Source organism: Barbatula barbatula (assembly GCF_947034865.1).
Source record: "Barbatula barbatula genome assembly, chromosome: 17".
Taxonomy (NCBI): Eukaryota; Metazoa; Chordata; class Actinopteri; order Cypriniformes; family Nemacheilidae; genus Barbatula; species Barbatula barbatula.
The window spans coordinates 16,642,415-16,658,246 of NC_136780.1; positions in this window are offsets into that span (position 1 = coordinate 16,642,415).

Here is a 15,832-nt window from a genome sequence, read left to right on the forward strand (position 1 = left end):
CGGTTTGGGGTTTATAAATTCGTGTTTAGTTTTAGCCTACTCTGAGTTTACGGGCTCAAGAAGGGAGTTTGGTTTGAAGCTGGGATCAGCGCCATGGAAATTTACGCTACAAGGCTAACCTGCTCCAGGGGAGGTTTTATTCTGGGTAAGAGATCGCAAACCAAAACTGTACCAGTCAGCTCTGAGAAAAGTGACATATGTTTTTAATGCAGTGAAACCACTCCCCTTGTGTCTCACTGAAAATTGAAAAAAAGTTTTAAATAATAAGTATGGTCAACGGTGCTTCGCTCCTCGATCGCCACCTGAGGAAGCCATCTCCCTAGTATTAACTTTTATCCGGACTTTGCACTTGCACCTGAACCCCATTGGACTGCCTATTTAAACCTCTCAGTCATTCATACTCATTGCAAAGTCTTGTTTTGCCCCGGCAACATTACCGAGCGTTATTGCTGGCTGTTTATCACGTGTCTATCTTGGAGAGTTTAATTACCTTTTGATTGATTGCTGCCTGCCCGCCCTGATTATCTGCCTGTGTTTTGACTACGAGATTGCCTTGCTCTTACATTTGTGTTTGCTGGAGATTGACCCCGACTGTACAAAAGTGTGCAAATGGATCCTCAGCCTTCTGGTGCTTCATTACAAATGGGTCAAAAATCATAGGTTATTAAGTAAAGATCATGTTTCATGAATATATTTTATCATCAAAACTGTATTTTTGTGAGTAATATGCTATGCTAAGGACTTCATGTGGACAATTTTAAAGGTGATTTTCTCAGTATTTTTTTGCCCCTCAGATTCCAGTGTAAAATAGCTGTATCTCGGCCACATATCACACATGAATGGAAATCTTATGTATTCAGCTGATGTATAAATCGCAATTAAAAATATTAGTAACATTTTACAATAAGGTGCAATTAGTTAATGCATTAGCTAACATGAAGTAACAATGAACAATACTTCTACAGCATTTATTAATATTAATTCATATTCATTTCAGCATTTACTTACATAATTAGAATCAAATGTTGTCACTGTTAACATTAGTTTATGCACCATAAACCAACATGAAGAACTGTACTGACATGATCTAACATAAGATTAATTAATACGCATTCAGTTCTGTTTATTAACTGCTAGCGCGTGAAACAAAAACAACTAAACTGCGGACCTGTGTCTCTGTTGTTAAAGTTTATCGTTCATTTGATACTCATTTTAACAGTCTGGAGTCACGTAAACATGACGTCACGTGCGTCTTTTCTGGTCAGCCGTCATGGAAACGTGATCGCCCTGGCGTTTGGACCAGAGTGTCAGAGGAAGTGATTCTTTCTGAAGCGCAAGAGTGAGGCTGGTACGGTTCAGATTCGTGTTCCCATCACTGAAAGTCTTTTAGTGCCTTGTGTCGGCTCCATACATGGCTCAGGAGGACCACAGGCCAAAGTAGACTCCAGCACCTAGCTGTGATGTCTATTGAGAAGGAGTTGCTTGAAATAATTGAACCCCAAAGGGTCATTGACAGGTTTGCCACCCTCAAAGTGCGGCGACATAGATCAACTCTCCCAAAGTAGAGCAAATATGGGGATTCAGGGGAAGTACTTTAAAGATTTCCCTCTATTTCTTTTGTATTTTCAAGACCTCTGTAAATTATCTGGATATTTTGGACATTACCTTCTTTTCTTAATTTTTTTATTTATTGATGACTTATATTGGTTTATGAAAGTTCAGACTGGCGTGCGATCAGATATAGATGGCCATTTGTAAATAATTTACAGAAGGTGAATTACATTTTGTTGTCCAAGTACCTGTTACATTGTTCAATGACAATAAAGATCTAATCTAACCAATCTGATGACTGTTGATACAGAAGGAGGAATATGGAGTTAAGGGTCAGGAAAAGCTGTGTGAAGAAGGTTGTCGTGAACGTGGATGAGGAACGTGGTGGAAGAACCCAAGTGCAGGCAGACACGGATGGTGACGGGGTTAACAGAGACTTTAATAAATAATAAACACAAAGCAAACACCCGCGATGGGGGGGAAACACTGACCAAAACTAAAATACAAAATTGAAAACAAATACTTCCCACATGGGGGGCAAACATAACCAAACACAAGACTCACTAGATGACTTAACATTACGCGACATGACATGACGCGACGCGACATGACATGACATGACATGACAAAAGAACTCTACATACAGTGCCGGGAACAAGTACAGCATACAAGTCAACAGCACAACAAACGAGCACAATACAATACAATAGACAAGAGGGCATTTTATAGGGAAACTAACAAATGAGATAACAATGGGCAGGTGTGGGTAATGAGACACAGGAGGAAAGCAATACTATGAACGAGAGGGGCGGGGCATTGACGAGACTGGAGAGAACACATATTATGTCCTGATTGACAATAATATGTTTCTCTCCACAAAACACGTGGGTCTGTCATGATTCTGCTCCTAGACCAGAAAACCAAGACAAGATTAGGCAGAATCATGACAAAGGTTTTGTGTTTGTTACAGGGGGCTGTCTGTGTGAACTCTCACAATTAAGCTGGGACCCGTTTCAGAAAGCAGGGTAAGTGCAAACTCAGAGTAAGTTAACCCCAGAAAACGGGATACGCTGGGTTTTCAGTTTCAGAACGCGAGGTATATCAAACCCACGACCGCGGGGTTAGTCAAGCCCGTTTCAGAAATCAAGGTATATTATACTTAGAGTGAGTAACCATAGTAACCTACTCTGTGAACCTAACCTGGTCTGGAGCAGGTTTTATTTCACTAACCCGAGGTTTGTTACAATCTCCGCCCCTTTTCGAAGCGCGAGCGGTGTTGAACTTGCCTACGCCGTTTGTTTTTTCAATCGTTTTCCTTAATCGCGCACAAGTTTATAACACAGACATTAAATGTCCGTTTATTCAGTACCCGTAGATGAGGAAGCTGCATTAATTTGGAGAGAGTTAAATTTACGTCGGTAGAGAATATATGGTGAAGCCCCGTTTGGATGTTTTATCATATCCGGAGGATTTTTTATTTGAGCGATACAGTTTTTCTTTACAGTCCATTAAATATATTCACAATCTGCTTCATCCTTACATCACAAACCTCTCTCGTGAATGCGCTCTTACATCTGAGCAGATTATTTTTATGGTCACGTATCTTTGCTAACGGAAGCTTTCTTTATAACACCGGGGATGCAGAACACGTTAGCAAGGCAACTGTATGCAGAGCAGTAAGAAAAGTGTGAATCGCTCTCAAGCACTTTTTATACATTTGTGTTAAGCTTCCTGTGAGAGCCATCAAAGATGAGTTTCATAGGATTACAGGTGAATGGTGAACGTCTTTCTGAATTAATCTGATCAAATAAATGTGGTCTTGCTGCCACCTCTGGAAGTAGCTAATAATTCAAATACCCTTAAGGATTTCCCAATGTGATTGGGTGCACATGTAGCCGGTCCCACTCGCGCGGTCTTCGAACCGACGTTGGCCCGAATGGGAGACGGGCGCTCTAACGATGAGCCGTAGAGCGTCTCTGTCTGTTGGTCAGGGAGTGAGGCTTACACACTGCACAGCTCTTCACTCCGTTACACATAGCTGGAGCAGGGGCAAGCATGGCCAGTTTTTTGTCTTCTATAGCCACAGTGCTCGGTTCTCATATCCTCATAACTTTCAAAGCCAGTTTATTAAATATATCAAGCATTTCCCAGTCAGGCATCCTACAAGCAAGAGCATTTAAACTCACCGGACTGAAGGATGTTTTTATATTTTATTTTCAGCTGCTGCCATGTTCTTTTTATTGCAGAAGGATTGCACCTATATGACAAAAATCGAAGGTAAATATGTGTTTATATATATATATATATATATATATGTATATCTTACATGTAAATGTGTATATATACACATATATATAGTGCCTCCAATTCGACTGCGAGAAATAAACGGAACGCTTTTTGTCACGTGGCGTTGCCATGGTGAATCATGTTATCTTCGCTCAATTGATGATGGCTTTTTAAAGCCGCGATGAACACGCGTAACCTAGAGTAAACTTACTCAGAGTGGATTGAACTCATTGAAACCAGCTGTTCTGAAACAGAAAACTCAGAGTAGCGATTATCTGAGTAAATCAACTCAGAGTTCATATTTTAACTCAGTGTTGCTTGAACCTCCTTATTGAAACGGGTCCCTGGTGTCCTGAAAAGGTCTCAAACCTTGTTTGTATGTGTAAGCGACCACTCATTCAGTATTTTAGGTTTAGTTAGTTCAAACGGCTCCGTTCAATCGTTCTTACTTTAAAGGGATTGCCATGCAAGGAGTTCTGTTCTGCAAAAAAAGGTGTTAAAAAAATCTGGATTTTGGAGTTAGTTGAATCAATGTTAAAATGATTAAGTTATTTTTCAATAGACACATTTTTTGTCTTTGTGTGAAAAGAGGGGGGGGGGCTTTGCAGTGGGGCTCATTGGGTGCACCCCTAAAGCTCTGACCCTAAAATCGCCCCTGCATTTACTAATGTTAACTAATAGCACCTTATTGTAAAGTGTTACCAAAATATTTGACCCATAATACTGTTTTTGTTGTCCAGGGTCACACATATTAGTTTATAAGTATATATATTTATATAATATATAAAACATTTTAAAGTAATCTGTGACTGAACAAATGACCCAACGGAACAGCCAGAGGTGTCTTTTCTCAACATTTTTTGTCAACCGACTGAGTCTCCAGCTAGAAGATTAATGTAATATCAGTATCCCAGGGTTGGACTGTTGGATGAATAGTCTGTATATTTGTAACATATTCATTAAAGCTATAATATTAAATGCTAGTAAGTCTTAAAGTCTGTGTATAAACCAATATTAAATGTGTTCTGAGTGTGTCACACCATCAAAAAATGATGATGCAGTACTCTCTGCTCTCAAACGCTGTCTGCGCTGAAGCCACGCACACGCAGCTCTCTTAATCTGAGTCACCAGTATATATATTTTTCGGGAGAATTTGAATTAAAACACATGCGATATTAATCAATAGAGAATCACTAAAGTGTGTCGCGATCACACCGCAATGATCCCCCTCTTCAGTTCCCTGTTTGCGTTATTCCCCTCAGTTCATTTGCAACTGTGTTGCCTTTTGCTTGTTGTTTTGCCTGAGATTTGTTTAGTTAGGTATAGTGGCTGAAAGAGAGTGCTTAAGGGAATCCTGAGCTAGTGATTGAGCAGACCACTCATGCTAAGGCACTCTAGGTTTAGAAATGCATTCATGGACGCTCCATTGCATCATCGAGACACTGTTTTAGCCCCGCCCAAAATAAATCTTAAACACAGATTTAGTGAAAAACTGTTTAACGGTTTAACGGTCACAATTCATACGTCAGAGTCTTTTTTAATGTGTTCCAGTAATACATTTGTAACATTTATAATGTGTTAGAAACAATTCCCAGAATTCTCTTTACACAGACTTTAAAGTCCCACTGCATTCGGAATTGCAGGGGGATGGGACTAGTCTACACCAATCTGTTATTTTCACGGTATCTAAAACTTCAGATCAGGGTTTTTTGACTTGATTTAAACCACACACTTACTTTCCCCTTGGAAATCGCAACGGCCAAACATGGTTCTCTGGTCCAGCTCCAGTAGGACAGTCCTCATAGTTTAGCTGACTGTACCTTGGGAAGAGGCCAGTAACTAAGCATTTGAAAGAATCTCCGGTATACCAACTTGGCAGCGGAGGCTGAAGAGCGGGGATGGACAGCGAAAGTGTTCTCGGTGAAAGTGGGCTGCAGGGGCTTTGTTTCCAATTCCACTACAAGGCTGCTTAAGGAAGTGGGGATCAGAGGACAGGCCCAACGGATGGTAGGCAAAGAACTTGGCACTGTTGCTGAGAGAAGCAGCCTCTGGCTGTGGTTTAAATGGAAGGACACATTATGGGCTGTCAAATGACCACTTAATAAAATGGTGTTGTGTGTTGTAATGTTATGCCCAACGGGACTGGGGGCACTGAGCATGCATTAACAGCCTTAGCCAACGGGTTTGTGCGTATGGTTGCGTTGAGTTTGGTACTGTGTTCATAGGGGCACTGAGCATGCATTTCAGTGTAGGTAGTCGTGGCCTAATGGCTAGAGAGTCGGACTCCTGACCAGAAGTCTGCCAGTTCAATTGGTTGAGGCATATGGACACGGCATGGGCTGCCAGATGACCTTGCAACAATGCAACACACATACATATCTGATCAACCTGCGGTGGGGTTCCCTTGGCTGAGGGTGTCTTGTGTTAAAGGGCCGAAACACCCAGTGAAACAACTGACGATGTGTCGCATCGGGCATTATCAGCAGCACCTCGTCAAAAGGAATCCTTCACCCAGGAAAATGGATGTGATGAAAGTGGGACACACAACTCATGAGTTGTCTCTCTGATAATAGCAAGGAAAGGTAATATGCTATGTATTTCAATAACCATTTATCCCCCAAACACAGAGGTGAAAAAAAAGTGAAACCCCAGAACTTCTTTCCATAATCTTGACTGTTTCCCCTTGTCATTCATAAGGCGTGGGAAAATGTCCTATTGGACAATTCAACTGTGCTAAAATAGTGGGATTATAACACCTAGTCCCCTTAAGCGAATCTAAGAGATTGAAAACACTACATAGCAACTTTTTGACACTGAACCAACCATTACAAATGACTAGCAAGGTCTACACGCGTTGATTCTTATGGAGTGTTTTGCCTCATTGCAAAAATGGATGACTTTTTGTGGGCTTTCCTAAATATGCAGACCAATGGATCAAGCTGGTGTGATTGAGTGGAGGCGGTGTTTATGTGAATATTAATGAATCCCCGTATATTATATGAGGTAAGGTTTTCTTCATTTTAAGGCATGAAGACATTATTATCACAGGAAAAAACTTTCACACATGCTTTTTAACCTCAAAGACGAGTTTTAAGTTATACACGTTTAAAATGCAGTGGTATGTGTTGTAACTGAACAAAACATTTTGGAAAGCTTACTCATGGCAGGGTGCAGATTTATTTTTTCGGTGTTTATCTCTTTGGGGTGCCCTTGTGCTTTAAACAATGTTGAGTCTGTACACTGGGCAAGTAGCTATGATTATTAATAATACTTGAAATGACAGTAGAAAAACCCCTCCTCTTCATAACATAAGGATGACATCCAACGTTGTGATGTTCGGTTTATATACTAATAGTGTTAACGGGCAGAGCACAGACTCCATCTCTTCTACACATCTCTGCTTCACACTTGCCCTCAATCAAAGTTTTAAAAGTCACCAGAACCACGTGACTGCAAACAAGCTATTTAAACAGCAATTTATGAGCACTATTTAATCAAATAATACATTTTAGCTAAACGTTCATCCCTTCACGTGTACACTATAAGCTCACATAGGACTTCATACTGATACAGGTTAAATTTGGCATTTTTCGATAGTTTAACAGCGCTGTTAATTAGCCTTGTTGGCTTTTTGCATTTGACATCTGATTGGACCGGGAAAATGTTTTAATAAAAGAGAATAGTAAGAGAAAAATAATAATGTATAGCATTAAAACCAATATTTTTTATTTGTTTGACTTCAAAAAAATGACAATGTATCATGTATATAGTGTATATCGTTTGCATATTAACATTGATAAATTGCTGGAAAGTTCTTTACAGCAGATTATGTTTTTACAACTGAGATTAAGCTATTATTAACCAATTAACTGATACGAAACAGTAGTTTGAACTAACACCCCTTTTACACCAAGTTCAATGCGGCGAGTGACCTATGAACACAGATCTATGAGTATGACCTGTGTGACCAATGCTTTGTGCATGAGTTATCTGATGACAATTACTATAGATTACAAGGTCTCCTTGCACCTTGGATTTCGATATTCACGTGACTGGCTGGTTGGTGTTGTAGGTCAGATCCTTGTTTAAACAAAAATTCTGTCACAATTTTAACCTGTTCCACGTCAGGGCCCTTTTTGAGCATACACATGAAAACGCACTGTTGGAACTAAAATGGCTGTAACTCATGAAATCTTTGGAATAAAGACCTACGGTTGGTCTCGTTTGAAAGAAGACAATTAGAAGATAAAAAAAGAATCACACCAAAAAAAAATATTTGGAAAGGGATTTTTTTATGTTTATTATAAAAATAAATAGATAAAAGGTTTAGGTTATAAAAGATAATAAAAAAGACTATAAAAAATATTACAAATCAGATCAAAGTCCCAAGGGTCAACAAGTGTTGTATCAAGTTTGGTCAAGATACTTAAAATGTTGATGGGTCTGTAAAGTTTTTTAGCCGCCATACCACCTAAATCCTTTAGGGGGCCCATAGACTTCCATTGGTTTTAACACTTCAACTAATATTTGACCACAAAGGACATTGAGATGCCTTTTTTACTCCTCCACATACCAGACACAATTAAAAACTACAAAAGCACAGAAACAACATAAAAACACTAAATTTGTATTAAAATGTTTGTATAATATGCTTTTGATGCACACTAATCTATGAAACAATTATCATTTATGTATCAATTTATCCTCCTAAATAGATTGTTCTTCTAAACACTGATCAAATGTGTATTCTAGTTTATTTTGCTTTTCCAACAATATAAAGTTTGTAATGATAAGATAAGAATTTACATGCACAGTATTGATGTAAATGTAGGTGTTCCGCGGAATGTATTTATTTTTGATACACACTGTTGCCCTTTATGCATCAATTTAATTTTCTACATACTTAAACAAATCATAAAATATGTATTGTAGAGTCTCAGACCTTTCCGACGATATATAGTTTGTCATAATTAGATCAGAATTATCACAAAAATATAGAAGCAAACGTGGGTGTTCCGTATACGGAACTGTGACAAGTGAAAGGACATTAACCAATCTAAGTACACTCTTCGTAAAAAAGAAACAATTACTCTTTCTAAATAAATTATTTGAAAAAACACCAAAAAGAATTGTATTCTAGAGTCTTAGACCTTTCCAATAATATATAGTTTGTCATGATTGGACTAGAAATTCCATGCACAATATTGAAGCAAACTCAGGCGTTCCATTCAGGGAACAGTGACAGTTTAATGGTTAAGAGAGATAGTGACAAAAGGTGTGTAACCAACCGTGTAACTAGGCAGAGATCGGATCTACTTACAGTCAACGTGTTTAATAAAACAAAGTAAGAGCCAGACGTTGTAGACATTGGGGACTTAGCCCAAATCAATGGGCATGAGGAGAATATTTTCTCCCCATTTATGGCAGCTATATTACAATTTTTTTTATATATTATCATATTATTATGTTCACGCTGACATTTTCTCTTCTCTTAACAGGCAAAATAGTTCTGCTGTAAGCCTGTAACTATGAGGTGACATAAGAAAGGTAGATTAGAAATTTGAAATAAACAGGATTAGGCCTACTATGAAGTCTGTTAAGTAGTTTTCATCTTTGAATCTTTTCTAAACAGTTGTAAACAGTTGGCTTTGTTATGTTTGCCTTCTTACGTCTCACTACAGTCATCTCCACGCTGGAATTTACGCATGGTTTCTGTTACGCGCCCGCCTGATGATTGGCTAAAGTTCTGTCTTCTTCAGACTGATTGGCTTCTGTAATTTGATTGGTTGTATTGGGTAAACGCTGTCTTTCTCATTTGATTGGTCAACTTTTTGACATTGACCGCTGCACACATTAGGGCATAGAGATCACAAGAACAGCTAGTAACAGGTCGGTAAAAAATTATTACTGTTATTATTTCTTTTTATCCCAACAGTGACAGAACAATGGGTACTCCAAACAAAGGGGCTTATAGAGGCTGTATCTTGTTTTAGAAGGCTGCAAGCTACTTTCACGAGAACACATAAGGTGCATCCTTTGTTGCTAGATATAGCCCACAATTCTTTGCATCGGCCAACGTCTGTTATTTGAATAAACGGCAGCAGCTGCACATTCAATCTAATATTTGGTGTTTAAATGTTAACAGTTTACAAGTTGTGTCACGTTTTTTAAATCTTAGCAGGCATATGTTGTAAATAGGTTTACAAGTGTTTAGTGATTTTAACACATTTTAAAAAGTAACCAACTTTTTACCTCTTAAAATCATGTGGAAACCATTTTAATGAATTTGACAGGTTTCCTCTTTCCTTTTCTGCCAGTATGTCCTACGAAGGACGTCCTGTTTAATTCTAAGTTGAGAATCCTCAGTATACCGTATATGTCATGATCCTGCCTCTCCTTGTCTTGGTTTTCGAGTCTTGTGGCAGGATCATGTCAGTCCCATGTGTTTTGTGTGGAGAAAGAGCATTGTTTTGGTTTAAGAAGCCATGCTCTCTCTCCAGTGTCGCGTCCTTTAGTCCCGCCCCCTTGTTTCCCCGGTTAGCGGTCCATTAGTGTGAGTCTTGTCTCCAGCCCTGATCCATCTTTCCCTTAGGGTTTCAGTCCCCTCACCTGCCTCGTGCAATCCTCCTGTTAGCTTTCCCTTAGTGTTTCATCCTTGTCACCTGTGGCCACTCTCCCTGTGTCATCAGTCCTTGTTAGTGTTTCCCTTTATCAAGCCCCAGTTTTCCCTCTGTCCCTTGTCGGTTCATTGTCATTATATGTTATCGTCATCCCTGTTGAAGTCACCTTGTTGGATTGTACCTGTTAGTGGATTATCTTGTTCCTGTTCTAAGTTTGTGGACTTCTAGTTTATTTATTATTCTTATTACCCTGTTGTTTTGTCCCCCTTGTGGGAAGTTTTAGTTTACATTCTTGTCTTGTTTTAGTTAATGTTTTCCCCATTGAGGGTCTTTGTTTAAATAAAGTTTTGTTATTTAACTCTGCTGCCTGCGCTTGGGTTCTGTCCACACGACCGTGACAGTATACTTCAGAGAATGGTACCTCTGGAGGACAGAACTCAGTCTTACGAAAGGAGACACAGCTATAGACTAGAGAAATAACGAGGATAACAAGCAGACAAGAAACACATGGGCAGACAATCACAAGAACCAATAGAAAACAGAACCACAGAGAACTACAAACTATGACAGGACAGGAAGTAAAATAAAAGTCCGCAATACACAGGACAAACAAAGACTGGATCATGACAAGGTGGCAGGAGAAAGTCAAGTTTTACCTTTAAGAAATCTAGTTTTATAAAATGTTGTTTCTTGCTTAGTAACAGATAAGAGGACGCTTAAAGGCCTAAAAGGAACCAATCGAATTTTAAGAGAGAAAATGTGTTAGTACCATAGGCGGAGTTTGACGTTCGAGCCAGGGGGGGCAAAAAAAAAAATCATTGTAGCAGCTGGGACCTGGGCTATCAATTGGGGAACACAGCACTAACACATATGGACACAACAAACATGCTAAATAAACACATATATTTATTTTAACCCAAAGAAGAAGAAAAAACAGTACAACAATACAATCATTCTATTAGTAAACAGGTAAGCCACTTGACTTTGCACCGCATCTTCGGACACAATTAGGATCAACGCAATAAAATGCGGACCACTTTTGTTAAAATATTATCTTCAACCAAAACGTTTTTCTTTCCTTTTTTTAAAACACATTGTGGCAATGAGAGCGATTAAAAAACAAGTTATATTTCACATTTTGTTGTACTTCATGAAACATTTAAAACATTTTGAGACAAGGGGAAAAAATAAAAAAGACGCCATGTGAGAGGCTACAGTATGCATAGATACAAAATTGCCTTTCTCTTATAAGTGTGGCAAGACGGAACATTTTCAACTGACAGTCATGACTGTTTTAATGTGCACACAATAATCCCCACTTTTAATTTTTATATCAGTGGGACCCGTCCCCATCCCTCAAAAGACAGCATATTGAAAGCAGTGTGTTGAGTTTAAAGCAGTTATTTGGCAAAAATAACTCAAAAAATCTAATTTACAGACCTAGACATTGTCCAGACTAGTGCAACAGTAATTTTCGTTTTTTGCGTCCAGCATATGCGTCGATAATGGTCTCAGGTGAGAGCTTGAGTAGTATAATCATATACTATGTGTCAAAAATGTTTTGATTGATTTATGACCCTCCTGTCAAAGGCCTGATTATACTACTAGCTTGGCCGTAATGTCGCTTTCGATGTGAAGGATCGCAAGAGAGGAAAACCTTGAATATCTGTGTCATTTGGAGCTCGACGTTTTAAAAATCTCCTTATGTCCATATTTTTGTCCATAGCTAGCTGAGAATCGCTGGACTTACGTTACTTGTCACATGACCCAGAGCACTGAATTTTTTTTACTAAAGGAGTATATGAAATCAGATGTATTACCTAACACCATTTAGTTGTTTTGTTTTATTTAAGATATTTATAATATATATATTTTTTAAAGAATGCAATTATTTTTTTTGTTGAAACAATGCAATTACCCGTTTCAGCCGCCCCCCGCAAACTCCGCGCATGGTTAGTACCATTAGTGGTGGGGAGATGAAACCTCATGAAGCATGGAAGCTTTTCAGCCAAGTGGTTCACAAAAGGGTTAATTTCTCTAGGATTCCTTTGCTCACAAAACCATATTGTGGCCAATGAGTGTAAAACAAGCAGATACATAACAGATGTGCCTGATGTGGTCTGAGAGACACCGTAGTTGGCACCAGTTAAGGCTTAGAAATAAGGGTGAAGAAAAACATCAACATCAACATAGACCAATCTATTTAAATGAATATAATGTGTATTTTCTGGTGATATATAATGATTTTATATCATAACAGTGTAATAAATGTATTGGCTTTAAAATTCATTCATTTGGTAATAACAGGCAGAAGGGGCAATATTATTATTCTAAAACTGGAAAGTGTCTGGGTTGAACTGGGCAGAGGGCAGTGAATGTACTTGTGTAACTTGGTTATAGCTTTCAAGATGTCTTTGCAAGATTCAAACCGCTTACTGAACCATTCAGGCGGAAGCGAGGCTTCACCGAAAGCTTTCAGCATTTCTAGACCACCGTTTGCATTTAATGCAGCCTTGGAACCTCCTCAGAATATATTTATGCGACTTTTTAGTCTTTTAAGTCTTCAGTGTAATGTTGCATATTTCAGAACATCTTTCAGCTGCTTAATAACTGAGGACTTTTTCCGACAGTAGCCTACAATGAGCGTTTATATTATTCTGTCTAACCCAGTATTTCTGAAACACGTCTGTGTAAGTTAAAGCTCTTTCAGTAATGGCACCTGAGACTTGGTTGGACATGCATTTGCATCTCCATGGTGGTTTACTCTTTAGAGATCCAGAGCTGCAAAATTAGCTTTTAATGCAGCTAATTTCTGACTTTTATTCAGTACTGTCAGGGTTCCAGCTTTATGGATGGACATGACACCTTAGGAACATCTTCCTGTCCATGGCAGCCGTGAGATTGAATATCAGCACCACCATGATATCATGCTGAAGATCTCCTCTGGGTGTCCCTGTATAGCCTGGATTTGGGGTTTAGGATTGAGCAGCACCTGTGAAAGATAGTCATTTGTATCAGCTTCTGTAAAGAAATTCAGGCTGATGGAGACAGCCACATCAATATGAATAAACTATATACAAATTATTACTGGCACAGTTCACCCAAAATGAAATATCATTAATCTTTTCTATAAGACATTCTGTAAAACTATTAAGTTAGGCTAATAGAGCTAAACAGAAATTAATGTAAGAAAGTGTTTTTCAGTGTGCTTGGTTACAACCATTCTTTCAAATATATTTCGTTTAAGTGTATACAGGTTTAAAACAACTTTAGGGTGAGTAGACATAGTTTTAATTTTTAGTCATACTATCTCCTTAACACCTGCTAGCACGAAATAAGTTATATTGGCAAGCCTGCAGGTGGCGACAGGTGACCATCTACAAAGATAGTGTGGGTTTAGTGTGCCTTAAAGGCACTACATTTTGGAATTTTTAAGGCATGAGACAAACTTGCGCTCTTATTTTCTGTCACGTGCATACTCTCTTGAGTAGTCAAGACTGTAAGTGGGGGTATTTAGACAAGGTTAAAGTCTTTTCCTATCTCAGAGTTGGTCTCAGGTAGTTTCTTAAACGCTCCTAAAGAGGTTTTTTTTATTCTGTCATGAATCTTTATTTGACTCATAATAACTCATCTTAAAGTTGTTCCAAACTTGTATACACTTCTTGTGTTCAGTCGAAAACAAAGAAATATAGTTGGAAGAATGTTCCCTGTTGAAAAAAACTACATTTGCTGGTTTGCTATGTTTTGATGCTGGTTTGTGCTAGTTTAAGATGGTCATGAGCTGGTCCATAGCTGGTTTGTGCTGGCCCATAGCTGGTTTAAGCTGGTCAAACCAGCATCAATTTTTTTAAACAGGGTTAGCAACGGACAGTTCTGGGGCACCAGTGGATAGTGTCCTTTTTTAAATGTGCTGGCAAAAATGTTTACGGTCATTGTCACATTGTTGACGCCAGAATCATCCTATAGTTTCAATAAAAAAAGCAAACAGGTTACAGATTGCTTTGCACAACTCTATGTTATGTGACTTTACAACTAACGTGCCCACTTCAAGGAATTAAAATTGTATATAACTTTAATGAAATAAATGACAGACATCTCTGATTGTTGTCCATCTTCATTTACTTCATTTTGTCACAAAAAACGAAAGTGAGCACTGAATTGCGGTCCTTACAATGCAACCTTCAGTAAAATCACTCTAATTCTTCCGAGCCGTCTGCTGCGGCGAGCAGTGTGTTTCCGATGGGCGGCACTGACCGGCCCATAGGGCTGACGAGTACGAGTTTTTTATTGCAGCATCGGATGGCGACTTCCTGGCATCAGACATGGTAGACTCCCTGGAGCTCCCGACTTCGGCCGTCGGATTGAGGTGCACCGCACCGCCTTCCCGAAACATCCATGTAGATAACTATACAGATTCTTTAGGAATGGCTTATAAAGACACTCTTAACTCCATGGGCGTTAAACAACACGTGTCAGGGCCCACTTACCTTCGTAATCATACTTTAGATTTAATACTGTTTTATAAATGTGGAGGAAGTTAAAATCCTTCAGCAGAGCGAAGACATTTCGTATCATTATCTGGTGTATCAAGATTAAAACTGGCAGCCAGACACTGTGGTATTATGAACCCACTCAGGCTCTAAAGAGTGCGGCACGAAAAATGCTGTTGGAAGATGAGGCATGCTGCTACAATTTGAACCAGCTGAAGTGGTTTGATAGCCTTTGCAGGAAGACCAGCAAGGAGAGCATTCCAGTAGTCCAACCTGGAGATGACCAGGGCCTGGACAAGGAGTTGTGCATCGCATGCTCAGTTAGGTAGGGTCTAACCTTGCGAATGTTAGATAAGGCATATCAGCATGATCGCGTTTGTCTTGCAATGTGATCATTGAAGGACAGCTGTTCATCAAATATGACTCAAAGGTTCCTGGCTGATTCGGAGGGAGTGATAGTGGGCTTGCCAAGCTGGATGGTAAGATCGTGTTGGGCTGTGGGGCCGCCGGAAACACAAAGTTCTGTCTTGGCCCGGTTCAGCTGCAGGTGATGTTCTTTCATCCAAGCTGAGATGTCATCTAGGCAGGTTGTTATGCGAGCTGTGGTATCGTCTGGGTGAAACGAGATGTAGATCTGGGTGTCATCAGCATAACAGAGATACGAGAAGCCGTGTGCCTGTATGATGGGTCCTAAAGATTTACAAGTAGCCTACTTTAAAACTACTAATTTAAAACTAATTTGAAAGTGAGGGGGATATGAACAGGATTTTGAAAAGTGAGGGGGATATGGATCTTGGAATATGGAAGTTGAAAAATTTGAAAACGGCTCATTTTAGTTTTTTCCAAAACATGAAAAACAAGAATTCAGCTTGGTTTTTCTTTTTT